The 24,675-nt window shown below is 40.6% G+C and overlaps 1 non-coding gene across 1 annotated transcript; it reads left to right on the top strand.

The window, feature by feature from the left end:
• The first annotated feature begins 21,643 nt into the window (after positions 1-21,643).
• On the top strand, positions 21,644-21,730 carry trnay-gua (transfer RNA tyrosine (anticodon GUA)). The gene is given in 2 exon segments: positions 21,644-21,680; positions 21,695-21,730. It is a non-coding gene; the product is annotated as a tRNA-Tyr (tRNA).
• The last annotated feature ends 2,945 nt before the right edge of the window (positions 21,731-24,675 follow it).

A 24,675-nucleotide genomic window follows, 5' to 3' on the forward strand; every position in this document is an offset into this window, starting at 1 on the left:
CAGGTACAGATGCACATGAATTTGTTCTTATCCTGGTTCTGATGGTATTGAATCTGGATTATTCTAAATGGAGTGTGCGCAAAAAAAAAAAAAATTAGCAATTTGAATAAAATATTTCCAAACCATATTTACATAAGGGCTTTCAGCATCACCTCATCAGTACAGTTGCAAATGTATAAAGAAAGATGACGCTGAAGCAAAAGCACAAAAAAAACCATCACATTATAATGTAGACGGTAGACTGCAAAATAACCACACAGGACACAAGACTATTTTTTTTTTTTATTTTTTATCTAATGACATTTAAGGGAAAAAAGCAGTGGTCGATGTATTTGTATTTAAAAATAAATAAAAATACAGAAACTAAAATATGGTAGAATGAGATTCAAAAATGAAAATGAAAGAGGCTAATTTAAAGGACATGCATAACAGTTTAAAACAATATAATCCTCATACTATCACATAACACGTATTACACTTACGCACTAAACCAGAAAATGCTATGAGCTATAAGTCATTAAAGTGAGATATGATTAATACTAAATTGACATACCCAGTCCTCGCATGTGCACCAAAACGTGGTCAAACTCCACACGCAATCCATATGCATCCTTCAAAATGATCCATAACAAATATTCAATTTTAACATACTCTTCTGAACACATATTTAATGCAATTTATAAGCATCTTGTGTGAAATGAGATTTATCAACCGATGAATAAAACTGGGAGCTCTCTTGCCCAACGCATGTTCTCACATTTCTAACACGAGAGAGTGCCGGAAAGCAGGTGTCGCAAAACTCTAGTCATAAATTGGACAAGGCCCCTTTAAGAACCAGAGTTAAATTACATTAAATTTATCCACTTGGCTACATTCTCCCCTGTTAAAAGTCATTGTCCCCGATGACTTAATACATATTTTTCACTTCTTTAACAGCTTCTCTAAAGAACACTACCCAGTCTTGTTAACATTTGAGAGAAGACTTCAGGACTGAGTGAAACAGCACTGCATGCTGTTTTTGGCTCATTAAAAGGGTTTGTGTATGCCAGCATTGGTTCTTTTAGTTCTTGGTGCTGGTACAGGCTTCATCTCTGGTTCATACACTCTAGGAGCCGTGCCAGTGTCAAAGCTCAACTCTCTCTGGACCAGACACTCTAGGAGCGGTCATTGCTAGACTCAACTCTCTCTGGTATCAAACCTTGCTGTTCAATGTTTCCTGAAATCAATACTGGTTCACATAAAAGGGCATTAGTGGCTGACACAAGGTTTTCAGCATTCACATTCTTGGTCTCTTGCAGACTAGGATGGGAGACCTCTAACACAACCAGAATGCACAACCTACTCAAAAAGGATTCTGCCCTCGATTGTGGGGTCATGGGAGAACGGGTTTCAGTCATCTCTGGCTCAGGAACAGAGATAACACAAGGGTGCAAGTCAACTCCATGGACTCTTATAGGACCACCCTCAACAGTTCACTGAACTTAAAATTAAGGAAAACTTCCACACAACTACATTTCCCCCCCCCAAAAAAAAAAAAAAAAAAAAAAAAAAAAAAACACCTTTTAATGTAGCTTAAAATTCAACCTACTTTAGTGGTGTTAAAATATGCTATGCAGGCCTAGGTGTTATGTAACCACGGACACAAGATGGAGTTTTGAACCCACACAGGGGTGTTTATTTACAAAAAGTGTACAAATGAAGGCAGACAGGTGAAGTACCTTTCTTGGTGGAGATGGAGGGTGAATGGTAAGCCAAATACACAGGTGAGCTGATGTCACGGGAGGTGTTCACTTGGCGAGAGTGAATCCACAGGTGAGTGTATCACAGGTGAGCACCAGAGCTTTGACAAGTGACCCACAGGAGGACATTGGAGAATGGGTGAGTAATCCACAGGAGATCGCTTGGAGCACAGCTAGATATTCCATGGAAGCTTACTGGAACAGGAGTTAGAGTCTGTGAACATGTTGGTGACCAGACCAAGAGTGAGGGTTTTGTGTGCTTCTTATAGTGGTGCTGATTGGTATCTTGAATTGGCTGCAGGTGCGAGTGATTAGTACTCTGGTGAGTTCGAGTGCTGTGATTGGATGACTGGGGAGCCTGGTGTATTTGTGACAGGTGTTAAGTTTTGTTCAAACCTGCAGTGTATATGAGCAATTTAAAAGACAAGCCAATGTTCTTCTTTGACTATCTGTTTTCAACATAGAGCAAAACAGTTCCCATAGCAGAAATATCTGAGTATATAATAATTTCTTTGAATGTAATAACAATGCTACTACAAAACACATGTATTTGCTGTAGTAAGTGCCAACATGACACTGGCAATAAATTATGATCATGAGTATACAAGACATTAAAAAAGTAAGTACAAACATGAGACTGCCTATAAAATGTGAATGAGCATACAAGATTTTAGAACCTTATCACGACTGCTCAAGTGCAAACATGAAAATGTTCACAAAATTGCAAACATTATGAGACTGCTCACTTCAGTGCAAACATGATAATGCTCACAAAAGTGCAAACATTGAGACTGCTCACTTAATAAATGTGTGGCAGCGGGGGCATGGTCGAGCGTCCGTCCGGGGAGAGAGAGTCAGGGGCAAGAAACCTTATTATGGAGCCAATGAGCTATTGTTGTGAAACTGATGAATTATTATTGTGAAGCTGAAGTGTTATTATTGTGAAGCTGCTGAGTCACTGTGAAGCTGTAAAGCGCTGGAGTATATTAATTAAAGCCTTACTTGTGAGGAAACCGGTCTCCTGTGTCCTCCTGCTGTGAAGATCTTTTACGCTTGTGCCGCAACCCGGGAATTGGTTTAAAGACCACACGCCCCATGGAGTCCTTCCCGCTGTCCAACAAGCTCCACCAAGATCAGGAACGCCGCTTCCATGAGGTCCTTAGAGCTCAGGCAGAGGACCGGCAGGCCATTCTGAGCCTTCTCAACCAGGAGAAACCCCCGGCAGGGACCCCAGACAACAGCAGCCCCCTGCCTCCGCCCATGCTGATGAAGATGGGGGCAGAAGATGACCCGGAAGCCTTCCTCGACTTGTTCGAGCACACCACTGAAATCTGGGGCTGGCCGCATGCTCAGTGGGCGGCCCGGCTCATCCATTTGCTGTCCAGGGAAGCTCAGCTTACAGCACAACAACTGCCGGTGGCTAATCTTCTGGTCTACAGCGACCTGAAGAAGACCATTCTGCAGCGGGTCAGCCGGAGCCCAGAGCAATACCGACAACTGTTCTGCACGATGAAGCTGGAAGGAGCCGGCCACCGTTCGCCTTCTCTCAGTGGCTCCATGATGCCTGCCGGAAATGGCTGCTGGTTGGGGACCGTGACGTCGAGGGAGTGGTCGACCAAGTGGTGCTGGAACAGCTGATCCATCGGCTTCCAGAAGGGATGGCGAAATTGGTCCAGTGCCATCACCCAGCGTTGCTGGAGGAAGCAGTCCAGCTGGCGGAGGACCAATATGGTGGCGTGCCCAAGGGCGGAAGAGCCCTCTCCCTCTCTCTCTCTCCTCCCCCTGTGTTTCCTCCCATCTCTTCCCACTCCCCCCTCCCCTCTCACTCTGTCCTCTCTCCAGGCCCTGTTCTTGCACCCCGGAGGCGTGGAAACCCGCCGCCGAAGCCGGCTCCTTGCTTGCGCCGGTTTATCCCTTTCCCAGCGACTTCAGTGCCTTCCCGCTCTCCCCTTCAGGTGGATGTACCTGCCCCTTCAAGTGCGGGCGTAGCGCCTGGGCCGGCCTGCTGGCATTGCGGGGATCCGGAACACTTCTGGGATCAGTGTCCTGTGATGGAGCTGGGAACTGTAGTCCAGATCCCCGACGCACCACAGGCTGCCCCCGATCAGGCTGGAGGGTACAGGATACTGGTAAGAGTCAAGGGGAGTATACACCAAGCCTTGCTGGACACGAGTTGTAACCAGACCACTATCCACCAATGCTTGGTTCAACATGAGGCTTTGGGCACAACTAAAAGGGTGAGGATGAAATGTTTACATGGGGATATTCACAACTACCCTGTGGTGACCCTCATTATTAAATTTCAGGGAACAAAGCATAGAGTGGAGGCCACAGTTAGTTCCCGCCTCACCCATCCGCTGATTTTGGGGACTAATTGAGTTCAGAAATGTATTAAAGAGAATATTCGCGGATGGGTCCTGCACAAAAGCGACGGGATGTGAAATGTGCGATGCTCTGGCAGGAGAGGCGGAGCCGGGGCCATCTTCATCAGCTTCACGTCAAGATGACGTGAGGGGGGGGAGAGGCTGCAGCCCCTCCCATCCTTGGGGGATTTCCCGAAGGGGATTTCCCTTTGGAGCAGTCACAAGACAAAACCCTCAAGCACGCCTTCGACCAAGTGAGAGTGATCGATGGTCAACAACTCCAGCCGAATGTCGCACTTTCATATCCCTATTTCACAATTATAAACAAGTAATGCAGGATTCTCAAACTAAGGAAGATACAACCCAGCTCTTAATACTGCGGAGCCACCGGGAAATGGTCGTCGAGTGGGGGAACTCGATTATGAGGTAAAGCGAACCGATAGAGGGGGCACGCGTCAAATTTGTCACCTCAACCTCCTGAAATTGTGGCCCCTGTGATGTTGGCTACGGTAGTTCCGGAGAGGGCAGAGCTCAGGCCGGAGGTATACCCAAAACACAATCACGTCACCCCGGTCACTTGCGGAGACCCCCACTCACCGTACAAACTCGCAGAGGTTGCCAAATTATAACAAGAATTCGCAGACGTGTTTTGCCCTCTACCGGTTCGCACGAACCTCATCCAGCACCACATCGAGACTGAGCCGGGGTGGTGGTATGTACCCGTCCCTATTGATTGCCCGAACATTAAAAAAAAAATGGAATCCATATGGGAGTAATAGAGGAATCCCACAGCGACTGGTCCAGCCTGGTTGTTCTGGTGCCTAAGAGTGACGGGTCTGTACAGTTCTGTGTGGATTATAGAAAAGTCAATGCAGTGTCTGAATTTGATGCCTACCCAATGCCTCGTATTGATGAGTTGCTCGATCGGTTAGGCACTGCTCATTTTTACTCGACACTGGATTTGATAAAGGGTTATTGGCAGATCCCCTTGACACCAATTTTCCGTGAAAAAACGGCTTTCTCCACACTGTTCGAATTACACCAATTTGTGACACTTCTGTTCGGCTTTTTTGGGGTTCCGGCCACGTTTCAGCACCTCATGGACCAAATCTTCAGACCGCATTTGGCTTACGCCGCTGCCTATTTGGATGTCATCATCATTTATAGCAATGATTGGCAGCGGCATATGCAGTATCTGAGGGCGGTTCTGAAGTCGCTGTGATGGGCGGGGCTCACAGCAAACCCTAAGAAGTGTGCGATTGGGCGGGTGGAGGTATGGTATCTGGGGTTCCACTTGGGCCACGGGCAGGTGCGTCCCCAAATTGACAAGATGGCAGTGATTGCGACCTGCCCGAGACCCAAGACCAAAAAGGGGGTGAAACAGTTCCTGGGGCTGGTTGGCTATTATAGGAGATTTGTGTCTAACTATTCGGACGTCACCAGCCCGCTGACTGATCTCACTAAAAAGGGAGCTCCAGACCCAGACCAGTGGACGGAGCAGTGCCAACAGGCATTTACGCAGGTTAAAGCCGCACTTTGTGGGTGGCCGCTTTTACATGCACCTAATTTTCTCTCCTTTTTGTATTGCAGACGGATGCTACAGACAGGGGGCTAGGGGCCGTGCTCTCGCAGGTGGTGGAGGTAGAGGAGCACCTGGTGCTGTACATCAGCCACAAGCTCTCCTTGAGGGAAACAAAGTACAGCACCGTGGAGAAGGAGTGTCTAGCCATCAAGTGGGGGGTCCTCACTCTCCATTACTACCTGCTGGGGCAGGCCTTCACCCTCTGCTTAGATCACGCCCCACTCCAATGGCTCCACCGCAGGAAGGATACCAATGCGCGGATCATCCAGTGGTATCTGGCTCTCCAGCCCTTTAAATTCAAGGTGGTCCACAGACTGGGGGCGCAGATGGCTGTCGCGACTTCCTTTCCAGAAATGGTGGGGGAGTGGTAGACAGGCTGGATGGCTCCCCGGCCTGAGTTGGGCGGTGGGGATATGTGGCAGCGGGGGCGTGGTCGAGCATCCGTCTGGGGAGAGAGAGTCAGGGGCAAGAAACCTTATTGTGGAGCTGATGAGCTATTGTTGTGAAACTGATGAATTATTATTGTGAAGCTGAAGAGTTATTATTGTGAAGCTGCTGAGTTATTGTGAAGCTGTAAAGCACTGGAGTATGTTAATTAAAGCCTTACTTGTGAGGAAACCACTCTCCTGTGTCCTCCTGCTGTGAAGGTCTTTTACAAAGTGCAAACACGAGAATGCTCACAAAAGTGCAAACATTGAGACTGCTCACTTAATTAGTGCAAACATGAGAATGCTCACAAAAGTGCAAACATTATGAGACTGCTCACTTAATAAGTGCAAACACAAGAATGCTCACAAAATTGTAAACATTATTAGACTGCTCACTTCAGTGCAAACATAATAATGCTCACAAAAGTGCAAACATTATGAGACTGCTCACTTAATAAGTGCGAACATGAGAATGCTCACTAAATTGCAAACATTATGAGACTGCTCACTTAATTTGTGCAAACATGAGAATGCTCACAAAAGTGCAAACATTATGAGACTGCTCACTTAATAAGTGCAAACACAAGAATGCTCACAAAATTGTAAACATTATTAGACTGCTCACTTCAGTGCAAACATAATAATGCTCACAAAAGTGCAAACATTATGAGACTGCTCACTTAATAAGTGCAAACATGAGAATGCTCACAAAATTGCAAACATTATGAGACTGCTCACTTAATAAGTGCAAAAACAAGAATGATCTCAAAAGTGCAAACTTTGAGACTGCTCACTTAATAAGTGCAAACATGCGAATGCTCACAAAAGTGCAAACATTATGAGACTGCTCACTAAGTGCAATCCTGAGACTGCTCACTAAGTACAAACATGAGACTGCTCACACACAAAAAAAATTGCGAACATGTGAGCATGAGAGAAAACAAAATGTAATACCTAAGCATTGCTTAATTGCTTGAATGAACATGATAACAGCAGAGGAAACTAAATGTCAGCACTGTAAATGTTAACTACTAATTACACAATTTTATCATTCCTTTTAACTGAAGAGTTTTGTCTTCAATGCCTTGCTTTGGCAGACATCTTTTTTGAGTCAAGGTCCATTATCAGTTTCTGGAACACTTCGAAAGTGTAATGGAGCTCTTGTTGGTAGCTCAGATTCAAAGGGTAGATCAGTCCAAGTAGCATTGCTGTAGCCAACGCCACATTACCTAGACCAGAGAGCACTTCCACACCTTCCAGCACAATGCCAACATCTTCAGGATCATCAGTAGCATCTGCATCTTCATGCCTTATTACATAGATGACCAAAACAGTCTTTTCAATAGCCATCACAGCACTCTCAGAACTGATATCCTTCAAGGAAAATTTTTTTTGTAAATACAATAAGATATTAAGACTCGCAGAAACCTTGCTGTTACTATGTCGACTTTATTATAGTGTCAATACACACTTACTCTGGCAGCCAAAAGTTTGGAATAATGTACAGATTTTGCTGTTTCGGAAGGAAATTGGTACTTTAATTCACCAAAGTGGCATTCAACTGATCACAAAGTATAGTCAGGACATTACTGATGTGGAAGGCCAGATGTACAACTAAACAAGAAGATAAGTACATTAGAGTCTCTAGTTTAAGAAATAGATGCCTCACATGACCTTAGCTGACAGCTTCATTGAATTCTACCCACTCAACACCAGTTTCATGTACAACAGTAAAGAGAAGACTCAGGGGTGCAGGCCTTATGAGAAGAATTGCAAAGAAAAAGCCACTTTTGAAACAGAAAACAAAAAGGAAAGTTAAGAGTGGACACAGAAACACATACATTGGACAACAGATAATTAGAAAAGAGTGTTATGGATCTTAACCCCATTGAGCTTTTGTGAGATCAGCTAGACTGTAAAGGTGCATGAAAAGTGCCCGACAAGACAGCCACATCTATGGGAAGTGCTACAGGAAGCGTGGGGTGAAATGTCACCTGAGCATCTGGACAAACTGACAGCTAGAATGCCAAGGATCTGCAAAGCTCTCATTGCAGCACATGGAGGATTTTTTGATGAGTACTCTTTGAAGTAGTTTAAGAACTTCTGAAAAAAAAATTCAAATTGTAATAGTAATTTTTCACGTTATTAATGTCCTGACTATACATTGTGATCAGCTGAATGCCTCTTTGGTAAATAAAACTACCAATTTCTTTCCATAAGAGCAAAATCTGTACATTATTCCAAACTTTCTTTGCCGGCAGTGTAATTCTAACTGGCTTCTCTCTATGTTAAAATTATCAAGAGTTGTACAAGAGTTTCTAGTTGATTTAATCATCACTGTAAATCATTACGTGTGCACAGTCATGGCAACAGTTCAACTTATGTGTTTCAAAGAGGAAAACATTAAAGGAATAGTTCACCCAAAAATGAAAATTCTCATAATTTACTCCACATCATTTTGTTCCAAACAAGGGGTGTAACACTTCTCTGTAAAAACTAAATGAACCGTACGGTTTGCCACCCACAGTTTAGTAAGCATTTGCACTGTGGTTCATCTAAAGTCTAACTATGCATTTGTAGCATAAGGTTTGGCAAGAAAGCATTGCGTCAAATAGACAGGCAAAGTTACAACCTCCGCTAATGCATCTGTATGACTGTGTAGATAGATACTTCTCCTGTGTCTCACGTGGATCAACTTTTATAGACATTAGCCATCCAATCAACTGTTAGTATGTTAAATCAGTTGATGACATCACAGTTCTGCACGCTTTGGTGTGTATTTTAAATGGCAAGTGGAGAAGAGAAGCTGCAAATAGAGAAGCCCCTGTGTCATTAAAGTACCCTGTCTGGGAAAATGTTCAATTTGCAGTCAATTACAACAGCCATGGTCAAAAAACGTTGACATAAGATTCACTGTTTGCAGACATTGCTCGCACTCTCTTCTGTTTTAAAGCAGGAACTCAAAGCTAATTTGGACAGACACAAAACAACAACTAAACCTCTTTGGGTGTTCAAAGATATGTTGCCCTACTTCATTGATGAAGATTTGGGATTTCAGCATATGACTAAAACACTCAAGCTGCATTACGACATCCATTTATATCCCTTTGACATATCCATTCTAACAGCAAGCTTATTCATTCTGTAGTGATACACACCTTCAGAATGTTGAATGTTGATTTGAGGTTGAAATGCATGTAGCATAATAATGCAGGAATGAGGTTAAAATCTTGATTTAGTACTAAGAGTTTTTTACAGTCAAGGGCCCTTAATAAAACTTACCAGAGTTTTACTACTGTACTATTGAAACAACCATTTAGCAACCATGATACATCTTGTGGTTATTATGGTTTAACTGCAAAAACCATGGTTAACTTTGGTTACTCTATTAAAACAATGGTGATTTTTAATAAATCTGTTGAAGTGTAACCCTAGACTATTCTTACTTTGGATTTGGCAGTAGTATTTATTCATTTATTATATTACTAAACCACACTGAAACCGTGACACTAAACTGTGATACATATCGAACTGTGAGAAATTTGAACTGTTACACCCCTATTCCAAACATATATGACTTTATGCGGAATGCAAAAAGAGACATTTTAAAGATCCCCCTGTGTCTTCTTAATACAATGACAGTGGATAGTAACTTTAAAGCCTAAAAAAAGACACAAACACAAACACACACACACACACACACACACACACACACACACACACACACACACACACAAAAGCATTATAAAAGTAGTCACTCCTTTAAAAGCAGCATCTGCACAAGAACAACAATTTATTTACAGGAAGAATAATGCATGAATAAAGAATAATAAGATACATTGGAGGGTTTTAACACAAGGTCAATGCATAAGGTCATGCTTTGCTTTAAATTAAAGATGAGATCTTAATACTTACCAAAAACTCCCTCACCAGCATCTGTGGGTCCTCATTTAGCCCTTTGAGAATGTACTCTCATTTGGTTTCTATGGTGGCATTCTGAGAATAAAGAACACATGCAAATCACTGATTAGTGTCATCAAATCATGATTAGTGTTGTTCATTTCACACCCCTCTCCAACACACATCTCTGAGCTCTTAGAGCAGGAGTCGGCAACCTTTTTCACAGGAAGTGGCATTTTTAATGTTTCTTGTTAATCACTGTGCCAATGCCAACCCACGACCGCCACATGTATGGATGCGTCAGCTTTGTATTTTTCTAATTGAATAGTTTATATTTCATTACAAATTATGACACTTTACAATAAGGTTCCATTTGTTTAGATCAGTTAACTACATTTGTTAACATGAACTAACAATAAGCAATTGTATTTTTATAAACTAAAATTAAACAAGATTAAAAAGTTCTTTCAAAATATATTGTTCATTGTTAGCTGCACTCATCTGATAATGAGCGCAGTCTTGTCACAGTTTAATAGTGTTTAGCTTTCCATTCAGCTGATAACTAAATAAAGAATGCTGCATAATAAGGAAGGATTACATCAAGAGGCAGATTGGCATGCAGGTGTGAGAAACTAAAATAAAATTAAAATACATGCTTCTCTCTCTCTCTCGATGTTCCTCGCATGCCAGTTATTAACCATAAGTGTGCTAGTCGTGGCCCGCGTGCCATTGGTTGCCAACCGTCTTAGAGCATTATTCAATAAGCTATTTCATTAGTACTCAAAAATAGTATAAAAACCTTATAAAATTATATTAATTGTACATCACTTCCTGAATCCTTTTTCGGACTGCCTCACCCTTCTTGGCAAACACCTTCAGCAGACCATCAGAAAATCGGTGCAGCTGGGAAAAGAACTTGGACTGTAATGAAAGGGTGGTGATCCGGCAGAACTCAGCATTTATCTACAAAGACATTTAAATCATAAGTCAGAAAGGCCTTGTTAGTGGGTAATTCAGTAGAAACACATTTCATATCTGAAATAATGCAGGGAAATGACACATCCAATCAATTACCTCACGTACTTGAAAGAGAGCTGGCCATCTGCTTTTAAAGCCTGCAAATAAAGGTGATTCATGAACCACCTCATGCATTCGATATGCAAAAGTCATGTCCATCATCTTCCTCACATTGTCATCAAGGTTTCATTTTTTCAGTTCAGTGAGGAGCGCCACCCTCATGTTTTCCAGGCTTTCTGATGTTTCACCCACAGGAAATGGTGGGCAATAGTTCACTTCTGCCTTCTTAGGGTTTTTTTTTACCCTATTTGCAAGTCTATGCTTTCCTTCTGGTTTGTGCTTAAGGGCACTGACTGTAACTTCTCAATTTGCTGCTGTAGTTTCCAAGTTTGTATTTTAAACTCATCTTCCATCCACTGTAGCCACAGACTGTAATGAAAGGGTGGAGAGTCAGTAATAAGCACTCTATTAGCAATTTCAGGGAAGGACGCAGCACAACAGAGCAGATCTTTAATCTCCAGATAATATGTGAGAAGTACCTGCAACATCAACAAGACCTCTACCATGTTTTCATAGATTTCAAGAAAGCGTTTGGTATGGCACGCAGCCTTGTGGGCGACCATGAAGATGTATAACATCAACGAGAACTTGATCAGAGTCATAGAGCAGTTCTATGAAAAAGTCACCAGTGCAGTATACTTCAATGGCAGCGTAGGTAACTGGTTCAGGATGACAGTCGGAGTCAGACATGGATGCCTACTATCACCGACGCTATTCAATATATTCCTGGAAAGAATTATGAATGAAGTCTTGGAAGACCACGAAGGCTCTGTAAGCATCGGAGGTAGGACAGTGACGAACCTGAGATTTGCCAACGACATTGACGGACTAGCCAGGAATGAAGAGGAGATCACCAATTTGGTGGAAAGGCTAGACAGAACATCGACAGCTTTCGGAATGAAAAGACGAAGTTGATGATGAACAACGCCAATGGTATCGGCACCAACATAAAGACCGGTGACAAGAAGTAAAATATAGTCCCCAAATGTAAGTACTTAGGTGCAATCGTGACAGATGAAGGATCCAAGACTGAAGTAATATCCAGAATTGCCCAGACAACAACTGCTCTGGCAAAACTGAGGACAATTTAGAGAGACAAAAACATATCACTCAAGTCGAAAATAAGACTGATGCGCTCCTTGGTCAACTCAATATTCCTCTACGCATGTGAGTCGTGGACCCTGACCGCTGAAATTGAAAAGCGAATACAGGTAATAGAGGTAAGATGCTTTCGCATCGAGGACAGAGAGGCGTGGAGAGGGATAACAGCTGCAAGTTCATGTGGTGCCCCAACGGTTTAAAGACCAAGGGACTGATGATGATGATGATGAGCCACAGACAGAACCTTGCTCCTTTAAGCAGGAATGCTTTGCTACTAGCGCTTATGCCACATCACTTAACACAGAGTCAGATGGATAGGCCTTGTAGTGAATTATTTCCTCTGCCAAACCATCTAGTATGCCTGATTTAAGTTTGGGGTCAGGAGTCAAAAACTTGCCATTGTTTCTGAATGCAGAGTTGCCCTTTTCAGTTTCAACTCAACATCATGTGGAAAACGAGGCACAATGAAAGGTACTGGCCATAATGAGGATCTTGCTGCCATGGACCCCGGAGAAGACAAAATGTCTGTGTCAGAAGTCTGTGGAGACAATGAGGAGTCTTCATTATCCACATCAAAATGTGAGAAGAATTGGCCTGAGGATTGACCTCATCAGGCACAACTCTGAAGGAATTGGTGCTAGAGGTCAAAAAAATTATCCTGACTGTGTCCTTGTCACTGAGATCAGAGGTTGATGTCAAGTTCATAAATTCATTAGTCATAAGTCTTTATACTTATATTGAAGTCAAAACTGCTGCCCTTGGAAGCCACATTCATTTGCAATCTTTTTTGATAGTTCACTCACAGATGCTGGCACACCATCATTTATACAGTCTCTGTGAATTGTCATTGCCCCATACAATCCGGAGTTTAATGATGTCATTTTCCGATCTTTCCAAATCTTAAAAAGACAAAAGAGCATGTTTTAGTATAATGATCAACCACTGCAGTCAGGAGCTACAAGTTATATATGGAGCCACTTTAGGAACATTAGTGTTTTGTCAATTGGTTATTACAATGTTTATGAAAATTTGTAATATTGCCCTGCCCTTCTTGAGAGTTGTAACTGTGAAAAGAAACCACTTTCTTTACGTTTTTATTTTTCGGGAATCAAAATATAAATAAAAGAAAAAATATTAAAAAAAACGAGACACGGCTAATAAGTACACTGCAGCAGCAAAATCTTTGAGGGTCAGAGAGAACAGCTTTAAACCATGCATAATTAGATATAAGGTAAAGTTCAACAGGGGTTCAATTTAGGCAAGGCAAAGCAGGATAATTTGTATAGAACATTTCATATACGCAGGCTCAAAAAAAGCATGAAAGTATTTTGAATAGCCATACAAAATGTAAAACTTAATTACACAAAGCAGTCCATGAGGTTGGGGCTGGGAAACCAGTGAAAATGGAAAGCAGACATTAGCATTCTTAGGGCAGAAAGCAACATACAGAATGTAACATTACAAAGGTATGAATGCTTGTTAACAAACCTAGTATGGGTAGGAATTGTTTCAAAGTCACCAGCCTGACAGATCCAACAAAGTAAGCTGCCAAACTGTATGGATCTGGTAAATCAGCAACTTCAAGCAAGACAATGTCACTTGTAGCATGTATTTCAAACCATGGTGGTGTTCTCTGTACCAAGAGGACAACCTCTTCACAATGAAGCACAAACTTTCCTGAACCAAGCAGACCTGAAGGATTTCACAAAAGTCCAGCAGCCCACTTGTAGAGCCTTGTGCAACTATCATTCCATTTCTGAAGTCAACACCCTTACTGAACACACTCTTGGCCAGGTGGACTTCACTTGCACTTGGATACTTCAGCTTAATACTCTGAGCAGCGGTTTCATTCAAAACATCAACTGGAAACGTTGATACATCAGGGGCATCGAAGTTAAGCTTCTGTAGGCTCGAATATCTCATATAATAAGAAATCATTAGCTGGTGTTTCATTGCTAATGAAAGTGAAATATTCTTGAAGCAATTTGTATGCTTTGAGACCAACTTCAAAACGCAAAGCCCTACAAGTTGACCACATAAATTTATGAACTCAGGGTAGTGTTCAACAAAATGATGTTTGGGATGTAACTGAATTCCTGGAAAAAGTTATTTGTATTTTTGTCTATGTTCTGTAATTTGCATTTAAGATATGCAATTGTGTCGTCTGTGTGAAACCTAGCAACAGCAAGTTCCACTATGTCCTTTAAATCCATAAGAACATGCCAATTCTTCCTCAGGTATCAAATGTCCAATCATCAAAGGAAGCAACCTCAACAAAGTCCAATTTTCATGTCCATTGCCTCCTATTGTGTTCCTGCTTAAATAGGTTTGTGGTATTGCATGTAGTTAATTTGTCTTGTCTGTCCCCTTATATGGAAAATTAAGACTTAATTTGTTGAGACTTTCTAAAGTGAAATATTTTTTTTAATACATGAATAGTCAGGCACTGTGCAAGCTCAACTGGCACGATTCCCTCTAAAAGGTCATGCAAAATATCTGGCAATAACATTTTTAATTGAGGGGGGTGCTAATGCAGATGTATGCAAAAAGTGTAATTCCTCTAGAAATTCATCAGCTACTGTGGCTGGCACATGACTAACATGCTCCAATTTTAATAATGCTGCAGCAAAGTTATTCACAATTATTTCTGGCAAGTCTAAAACAACCATATCAATGCATTGGTGAACACTAACCATTCCATCTAATGGATATGTTTCATTCTTCCTCAAGGTTATCTGGCAGGTCCTCTAATTGCCCTGTAGGTTTAACTACACCAGGCTTGAAATATTTCACTGAATGTGGATTATGCTTTCTGTTCTTGTGAGGCTGATAAGTTGCATATATATTTGTCCGAAAGCTACAACCAACAAATACACACTGGACTGTCTCTTTACTCTGTAAATGGCTATTAATATGCAGGAAAAATGCCCTCTCAGTTGCAAGATCACTACATGCACATAAAGGGCAACTGAATGTTGACAATGGGATTTGTTCTTGTGATGAGTGTGTTTTGTGTACTCAGGTGAATACACAGTCCATTCCATAACTTAAAGGTAGAAGGGCAGGTCAAATATGGACATGGATAACGCCCGCTACAGCCATAATGCCTATGCTTAAGTCTGTAATGGTTGAACAACTGAGACTTACTGGATGCTACAACAGTACAATTTCTACACTTCCACATGCACTGCAATGAAAAAGAAAGTGAAGAAAAAAAAACTTGGCTTTGGAAAACACTGTATCTACATATGCAAATTATACTTACCTACAGTAAATTACAAGTAGTTACAAAGGTTTGTGATGACACTGCACTCAAATCTAGAACAGACTCAGTACATTAAAATAATTAATCACAATTGATCAATAATAGCAATAATAATAAGTAATTGGTTTATATTAAATGTATTATTATGATTGATTATTACTAACATTATTGCTGTTGTTAAAAATGTCAATGATTTGTTAAAAAATTGTTAAAATTTTATGAATTTGTTTCATTAGACACCCCCTTTGATTATAAAATTGAATTTTTTTTTATTAATTTTTTTTTTTTTTTTTTTTATGTGTCAAGGTGATAGCGATTACAAACCTCATAACATTAGTGTAAGTGTAAAAAAAAAACTGCTTATAACATCTCATAACACACTCATATTGCTGCTGTGAGCACTTTATTTAATATCACCTTTACTAAGACCTGAATCAATACGTAACTTAAGTTGTAAACTTTAATTTACATTGGAGGAAATGTAGGTGTGATGTTACACATGCTCATTTGGGAATAAGGAATGACACACTTTAATCCAGAGCATGCCAAGATTTTGTTTAAAAAGAAAGAAAAAACACTGCATATGTCCTCTCTATGTACCTCGTGTCACTGTTACAAGTGACCCAGCAAAAAAAAAAAAAAACATTTTTATGATTTAATTAACTATAGTTACTGAATTAAAATAAACTACGTAATTAAATGGATGGATGATGATAGATTAAAGATGAATCCTTACCTCGTGTCACATGTGTCTGCTGAAATCTCTGTCTGCTTCTGAGAAGTCATTTCCATTGATGTACATCCGGTTATGGCCAATAAAAATCAATCGTGTGCGCCAACGCAAATGTATTTAGTAAACCTAATTAAAAAATAAATAATTAAATGCGTGCAATTAAATTAAATTGGGATTATATGGGCTCATATTAATTTATGAGATTGAGCAAAGAGCAAAAATCTGTTTTTGAGTGAAGGGGCTCAACAGAATGTGTGGCACCCCCCACATCTATGACCCCATGTACAGTAGGACCCAATGAATCCTGTATTTTATTCCTACCCAAAGGTCTGTAGTGCAAGTATGCCTGCTGACCCATATCAATCACAGGGTAATAGACCTTGTCATTCAAAGAGGCAAGTCTCTCAGCAGCCTTGTGTTCAGTATATTTCCTGGCTTTTTCATGAGCTTCTCTCAATCTGTCTTGGTGAATCACTAACCAGTCATGTTTTCTGTCCAGAGTTTGCTCTTGACCTAGCAGTGCATCTACCAGAAGATGCGGGTTGACTCCAAACAGCAAGTAATGTGGTGAGTATTCAGTGGTTGCATGTGGTGTTACATTATAAACTAAAACCAACTCAGGAAGGTGTTCTGGCCAATGCTTTTTCTTTTCAGGGGGAAGTGCACGTAATAGATCATGGAGCGTTCTGTTAAAGCGCTTACAGTGAAAGTTGCCATGAGGCTGATAGGGTGTGGTGTGGGTTTTCTTTACACCATACATATTACACAGCTCAGCAATCACATCGCTTTCAAAATTTCTGCTCTGATCAGAATGCAATCATTCAGGCACACCATATTTCATGAACCACTCTTTCAGAAGGATCTTGGCAGTGGTATCAGCCCCCTGATCCTTGGTTGGAAACACCTGTGTGAACTTTGATGGCCGTGAGAACATGTTAATTGTGACTGATATTTTCACAGAGATATGTGCAAGCACAGTAAAATCTACTGCCACTACTTAAAGGGGCCTTAAAGCCAGAAATGGTTTCATAGGAGGATGTATCCTTGGCTGTGGCATCTTGGTTAAGATGCACCTTTGACACTTTTTGATCCACCGCTCCACATCATTATACATGCCAACCCAGATGCATCCTTGCCTCAACAGGTTTAGCATGAACTCAATGCCCTGATGTGCCATACTGTCATGAACAATTTCAAAGACCTGTTCTTTTAGACATGAGGGTAAGAGCAGCTGTTGACATGCACCATGAAGTTGGTAATTTACAATACGATAAAGCAAGCCATCCAGCTCTCTAACACACTTCCACTACTTTATCAGTGACAGAACAGACTTTGATAGACCAGAACTCTCATGAGTGGGCTTTTGTTTACATTCCAAAAAGGTTCTGAATGAACTGAGAGCAGGATCTTTCATTTGAAAATCCTTTAGTTCAGCTGTTGTATAACCCTGCAGAGTAGCTGTACTTCCTTGAGGGTTACTGTCATTCCCTACTCCATACTCTAAAGCGCTTATCTGTCTAACCCTACAGGACTTTTCACCAGCCATCACTATGTCAGTGTAGGGCTTTACTGGTTGTTTAGATCAGTGTTACTATCAGAAATAATTAATAATTAATAATTATTTCTGTAGTTATTAATTAATATTTAAATTAATCAATTTAATCTAACTCATTAAAACCTCATATGGGGCTCCAGTAAATGTAGTGTGCTACGTTTAGGAGCAAGTTTGGTTATTAGCAATAATTAATAATTATCAAAGATAATTATTAATTATTAAAATCAATAGAACATTGATGAGAATCAATGTTAGCTTTTTTAAATCCTTTAAATCAACAATTATCAAAGATAATCGTTAATTGTTAACATCGATGAAACATTAATTAAAATTAACACTAGCTTATTGATCATTCAAATTCAATCATCAAAGATAATTATCAGTTATCAAAAATCAATAGAATATTAATAAGGATTAACATTGACGGGGCACCACCCTGGAATCAGGGACTAATAACCAAATAGTAAAACAGTCTCAATATTAGATTGTTTTCTTAGGAAAATCGACATCCGAAGAATATCGATTTTCGGGGAAAAAACAATGAATGAAGGTTTGAATCCGAGCACTGACATCCCGTCAGCATGACACAGGCGTATGCAAAATAAACCAAAACACTTCTCTTTGTAATATAAACAAAGTTTATTTATGCAGTAATATCAATTAATAATTAATACAATGCAGTCAATAAACTTCCGACTTACAACTACAAACTAAACAGTGATATGATTAGATATGGAAATAAAATAATCCTATAACACATAAGGTGTGTGTGTGTGTGTGTGTGTGTGTGTGTGTGTGTGTGTGGGTGGGTGTGTGGTTAGTACGAGACAGAGAGAGAATTAATTAAGTGACAGTCCTAAAGCCAATTTCGCGATAGTGGGAGAGAAAACAGCTGTCAGTTTATCGCTCAGAGACACGGTGGACGGCTCGTAAAAGTCCTGCGTTATTTGACTCTTTAATGGATGATCTCAGTTGCTGTCTCACCCGCGATGGCGAAATTGCACAACAATCCAATTTGGTTGGACCACAATACAGCAAAACAAATTTGTGATAATTAATACCCTGAGTATTAATAATGAGCGGACATGGCGGTCCGTAAACTGTAGAAGTAAAAACCTTGAAACACAAGAATAACACACTATAATATTCTATCTCTGCCCAGACGTAGACCTCTTACTTGAATCGCATGAGGACACAGGTAGAATGTGTTTTCCTCCGTCCTTTAACTCTAACCCGGTTCCTTGAGGCTTGGGTGATGACGGAAGGCCGTTTCCTCACTCTGTCGGCGGGCGGTACAGTTGTTGATTCTCGGCGGGCTGGCGGAGAACTCAGAAATGTAGACTTGATTGAAGATGGAAGAGAAATCTTTCATCTCTTCACTTCTGTAGGCAAACGGATGAAGATGCGAATTGCTCGGCGGTCTCCTTCGGATCCGTTAGAGTGTTTGGTTGAACACAGAGTAACCTCAACTCGTCCAGCGAGATGGAGATTGTATGGCCACAGTTTCAAGTCGGACGTTACTTCCTTGTGCCACGAGGTTGCACCTGAGAGCAGCGATAAACTACGTCTATACTCGGTGAACAAAGTCGCTGGAAGCAAATCCCGAAAGCATTTCAGAGGTATTTCAACTCCTGATGATATCATGTCTGAGGGATGTTCTGTTGTGTGCCTCATCCAATAGGAGTTTAGAGTTCGATCCTTTAGTGAGCAAGGCTTCATGGGATTTGTAGTCTGTTTAGGACTCCCTTTGTTTGATTTTGGTGCGATTTTTATCAGTATAATTTACGACTTGGAATGTGGGGGCTTGAGTTAGGCTTTTTATGACTGTGTTAGGCCTGCCTTTGTCTTCTATCTGAATACATGAGGCCCAACATCAGGCTCTAAGGCTGTTCCTTTGTTTATTATATTGTAGATGGCAATACAGTCATCATATTCTGCATCCTCAGGAGGGGCAGTCTCCCCTGCTGATGGCTGCCTAGAGATGGCATCAGAAGCTGCATTATGTCATCTTGTGTGGTATTTCACCTCAAATTCGAAAACAGCTAATTGAGCGATCCATCTTTGTTCAATTGCACAGAGTTTGGCCATTTTTAGATGGCACAGAGGGTTGTTATCTGTGATGACCACAAACTTGGAACCCATCAGATAACCACAGGATTTTTCAGAGATAGCCCACTTCAGGGCCAGTAGTTCAGTCTTCATGCTGCTGTAATTTCTTTAATTCCTTTCTGTTTTATGAAGTCTCTTACTGGCATAAGTTATGACTTTTCTATACTCAACCTGCTGCTGGTATAACAGCACCCAGGCCTTCACTGCATCAGTTTTCAATGTGAAATGGAGATTGAAATCTGCATACCCTAATACAGGAGCAGGAGTAAGCTTCTCCTTCAAGGTACACTAGCATTATCTGAAAAATTAGATCACCCATGGAAGCCTGCATAAGATGTTGAAATGCCAAAGGTACACTGCAAACCCCAAAGGGCATCCGAGAATACTCAGAGATCCCAAATGGAGTAGTAAATGCAGTCTTATGTCTGTCTCACTCATGGACATCAACCTCATGAAATCCACTAGCTAAATCAATGGAAGAAAAGAACTTTGCATTAAATCTTTTATATATCCTAGGCAGAGGAAACGCATCTCGCTTGGTCTTTGCATTCAGCTTCCTGTAATCGACACAAAGCCTGAGACTGCCATCAGTTTTCCTTACTAGCACGATAGGTGAAACATATTCACTAGTGCTTTCTTGGGTCATTCCTTTCTTAAGGAGTTTGGTGATATGTTCTCTGACTTCCCTATACTGAGTATATCATCCATCATGTGAATCTCATGTTGCACTTTGTCTGTAAACAAACTGAGGTCTTTATCCTCGAGAGCAAAAAGATTAGAGTACTTCATCAACAAATCACTCAGCTCTGCCTGCTGTTCAGGAGTACCATCAATGTGTAGCTTGTTGAGAAACACTTTGGAGCTGTCCTCCAATAAATGTCTTTAGTATTTACAGTGATCTCCTTGATAACAGCTGAAATTCTCTGAAATCTCACCTCACACGTTTCACTGGACTTCACACTCTCGACACAAGACAAAGTTCCAAGTCTGGTTTTGGCATGTAACCAGATATCTTCTTGGGAGAGGTTCACAACCTGTACAGGAAACAACAGTTTCTCTGAAGACACAAGAGAGGGAACAACAATTAGACCGCCAGGTAAGGGTGTGTTCGCTGGTTCTAACAGGAAGTCCCGTGAACAATCATTTAACATACTCTTTGCTCCCTTGACCATTACCATTGTAATTGATTGATCAGGTATGTGTACCATGTATTTTCAAGCTACTCGGACAACCCTTTGTTTCTCTAGACTGCTGGCACTCTGCATCTGCTGAAATGCCTCCCTCCAATTAGACTGCAACTCTCAACCAAGGGTAGTATCAAACTCTACATAAACCAGTTGTCTACATCTGCTAATGATGTTCATGCCAATGAGGGCTGGTACAGCAGAAGAGTTTTGTGAGTCTGACTACTAAAAAAACACACTTTGGTAGGGTAATGCCCATGGTTTCAACCTCCAACTCAAGATAACCTAGGTAAGGCGAAAACGTCCATATCATCATATAGCTAATGGCCAAATGGAAAAACAATTTGTGATACAATCCATCGCACCATGTATGTGCCCAATGGCAATATATTTGAAAGGGCCAAATGAGAAAAATTACAGGCCACTGGGCCAGTAACACAATGGAAAATGCATCTGAATATGGATCAGAAGATTTTAGGTTAGACTCCTGGCTGGCTCGGTTGGCTTCTCTCTTTTTTGCTCTCCCGGACTCTCACGGCATTACAATGCCACGTTCCCCTGGAACCATTAGCTCTGTGAATTAGGAACATGCAGCAAACATACTGTGCCTTTGATAGCTCAGCTGGTAAAGTGGAGGACTGTAGATGTTGCATTAGCCATCCTTAGGTCGCTGGTTCAATTCTGGCTTGAAGGAGTGTGTTTTTTTACCACTTGGAGGCACTACTTGCCTTGCCCTCAAACTCACTGCTGCTTGAACTTGTGTCAAAGATGCCAGCTTAGGATCGACAAAAACACATCCCCTGACCAGGAATCAAACCCAGGCCATGACATTGAGAGCATTGAGTCCTAGCCACTAGACCACCAGTGAAAGGCTGCTACTGACCTGCCCGTGAGAACATCAGAGGACGCCTTGCAAAATATGTTGAAGCGCAAGATTGGGTTTTCTGCCTCCAGAAAAAAAGTCTCTCATTTGTCCTTCCCCATGTGAGGTTTTTTTTTAACCATTACTAGGTAACTAGCACTTTTCAAGCACACCACATCAATGGGCACCCTGTCACTCTGGAATCAGCAAAATGCAGACCACTGGGCCAAATGGGCAGCTGTCCAGTGACACAATGGCTAGTGCATCTGCCTATGAATCAGAAGATACTAGGTTTGACTCCTGTCTGTCTCGGTTGGCTTCTCTTTTTCTTTTCTTTTTTTCTTTTTTTTTTTTTTTTTTGCACTCCCTGTGGAATATTTTTATCAAGTTGAATATAAATGAATCAAGTATAATCAATGTAAATATAGCCATTTTATTCTACAATTATTTCTGATTATCAAGCATGTATCAAGTGTGTCTGTGCAGAGGCCTGTGTGGGAATGGAATGTGTTCACATATGGTAAACTGCTCACATATGGTTAACTGAGTTTCTTGTTTTTGACATTAGAGAAAATATATGGTGAGGCCCCTTCACAAATGTTTCCTGTCAACTTCTTAAAAAAAAAAGACTGGAGTCACAGAACAAAATGGTAGATAATAAGTGACATTTGTGGAATGTATTAGCCACGCCTTGGTAGATCATATATAAGCGGGAAGAAACCCAGTTGCTGGAATTTATCTGCAGACAACTCAGCTTTTCTATCTCTGATAATAAAGTCTATCTTCTGGCATCAAAACCCCAAGACTTTGAGAGTGATTCTTCACAAAGACGGCAGAAGCCACTACAATTTGGTGACCCCGACATGATTGGAAAGGAGCAGAACAGTGGAAGACCACATCGGGCAGGCTGGACAAGCGGCACAAATAGGTGGCCACCTAAGGGGTAATAATTTTTGCTTATAATTAATTTGTGTTGCTTGCCAGAGTTTGCCCGTGGTGGTAAGGACACTCAAAAAGCTTCTCCAAATTTAAAGAACAAAAAAGACTAAAAGGGTTTTGATTCCAGAAGAAATAATTGCATGCAATGATCTGTTTTTTTTGTTTTGTTTTGTTTTTTACTGTTAAGAGGGCCTTGACATATAGCAGTAAATGAAAGCAGATAAAGTATAAGGAAAAATTATAAGGATAAGTAAAAGGAAAAAGGAAAAAGCGCTGAGGGCATTGCTCTGTTGTGTTGAGGAAGTGAATCACAGAGGTTTTGATTGGGTAGGAAAAATCCTGCAGGGCATTGCTTTTCATTGTGTTGAGGAAGTGTATCAGTGAAGAGCAGAACTTATATGTCACTCAAGGGAGTGTAGAATAGGAAAAGTGTATGTATGAGTATATCTGTGATTGTGGCTGTATGAAAAAATAAACTCTGTATCTTGTGGACAGTGGGTGCCTCCTGGACTGTCTCTTGAGTGTGACTAAACACAGGGGCACAGTTACTGTCGCACTTGAGAGGAGTGAATGAGTGTATGAACACTAAATAATAAAGGGGTGAAGGATGAGTGTATGAACCTTAAATAATAAAGGGGCTAAGAATGAGAGTATGAGCCCAAAAAAAGGGGACAAGTATGTATGAGAATAGGTATGTATGAGAATTTGAGCCCCACAAAATAATTAAGGGACTGGTATGAACTTGTGTATTGAAAAGTGAATGTGAAACAAATTAGAATTCTTTTTCAAGATATTGTCTTTGTAGATTATTGTAGTAGGAAATAAATTAAAATAGTAAGATATGATTTATCTAAATGAATGTTGATAAAATAATTTTTCATTCTTTGTATCCAAGTAGAAATAGCAGTGAAAGAAATAAAGACTCAGCTTATCTAAGAAAAAGTAGCTGTTATTGTGGTTTGGCACTATTTGGATGCAGAGTGATCCAAAAGTAAACTCACAACATATAGGAAATTTGTACATATATGTGGTATAATAATTAATAAAATTACAATGCATGTTATAGAAGAAGATAAGGGAAATTGGTTTATAAATAAATGAAAATAATTTAATTTCTTTGGGAAGATCATGTATAATTTGAACAAATAAAAATTGTTACAAAAATTGATACATTGATACATTTTTCCTAAAAATAGGGTTTGTTGTATTATAAGAAAAATCATGGCAGCCACTCCTGTGGACATATTAGGATTAAAATATTCATTGTGTAGAGAACTTATAAATAAGCTCTCAAGCAAATGGCAAAAGAGAACCAAAGATATGATGACAAAATGGCCAAAGGAAGGGACATTTGATGTAGCATCATGCGAGGAAATGGAAATGATAATAAAAAATTATAAAGCTAAAGATAAGAGTAAAAAAAAATAAAAAGAGAGAAACAAAAAGGGAAAAAAGAGAGAGAAGTGCTAGAAAAATATAAGACAGGCAAGAAAAATACTAAAGGATGCAGAAAAAGAGATAAGTAAAAAAAGAAGATGTCCTTGTTAAACCACCTCCATATGTGCCCCCAGAAGGTCAGTTCCCAATACTCAAGGGAACTGTAGAAGTTTTAGGAGAAATGCAGATGGAGGGTCATGTGGAGTTAGAAAAACAAACAAAACTGGGGGTGAGACCGAAGAAGAGACAGGATAGAAAAAGTGAGAGAAATCTGCCTTTAGATTGTTATGAACAGGCACGGACAGCATTAGAGAAAATAAAAGCACAGTATAAGGAAGAAAGAGTATGTGAAGAAGAACCGTTAGGGCAAGTGAGAAGAGAAGAAGAGGAGATTGAAGCAG

The sequence above is a fragment of the Myxocyprinus asiaticus genome, chromosome 26, assembly GCF_019703515.2.
Source record: "Myxocyprinus asiaticus isolate MX2 ecotype Aquarium Trade chromosome 26, UBuf_Myxa_2, whole genome shotgun sequence".
Lineage (NCBI taxonomy): Eukaryota > Metazoa > Chordata > Actinopteri > Cypriniformes > Catostomidae > Myxocyprinus > Myxocyprinus asiaticus.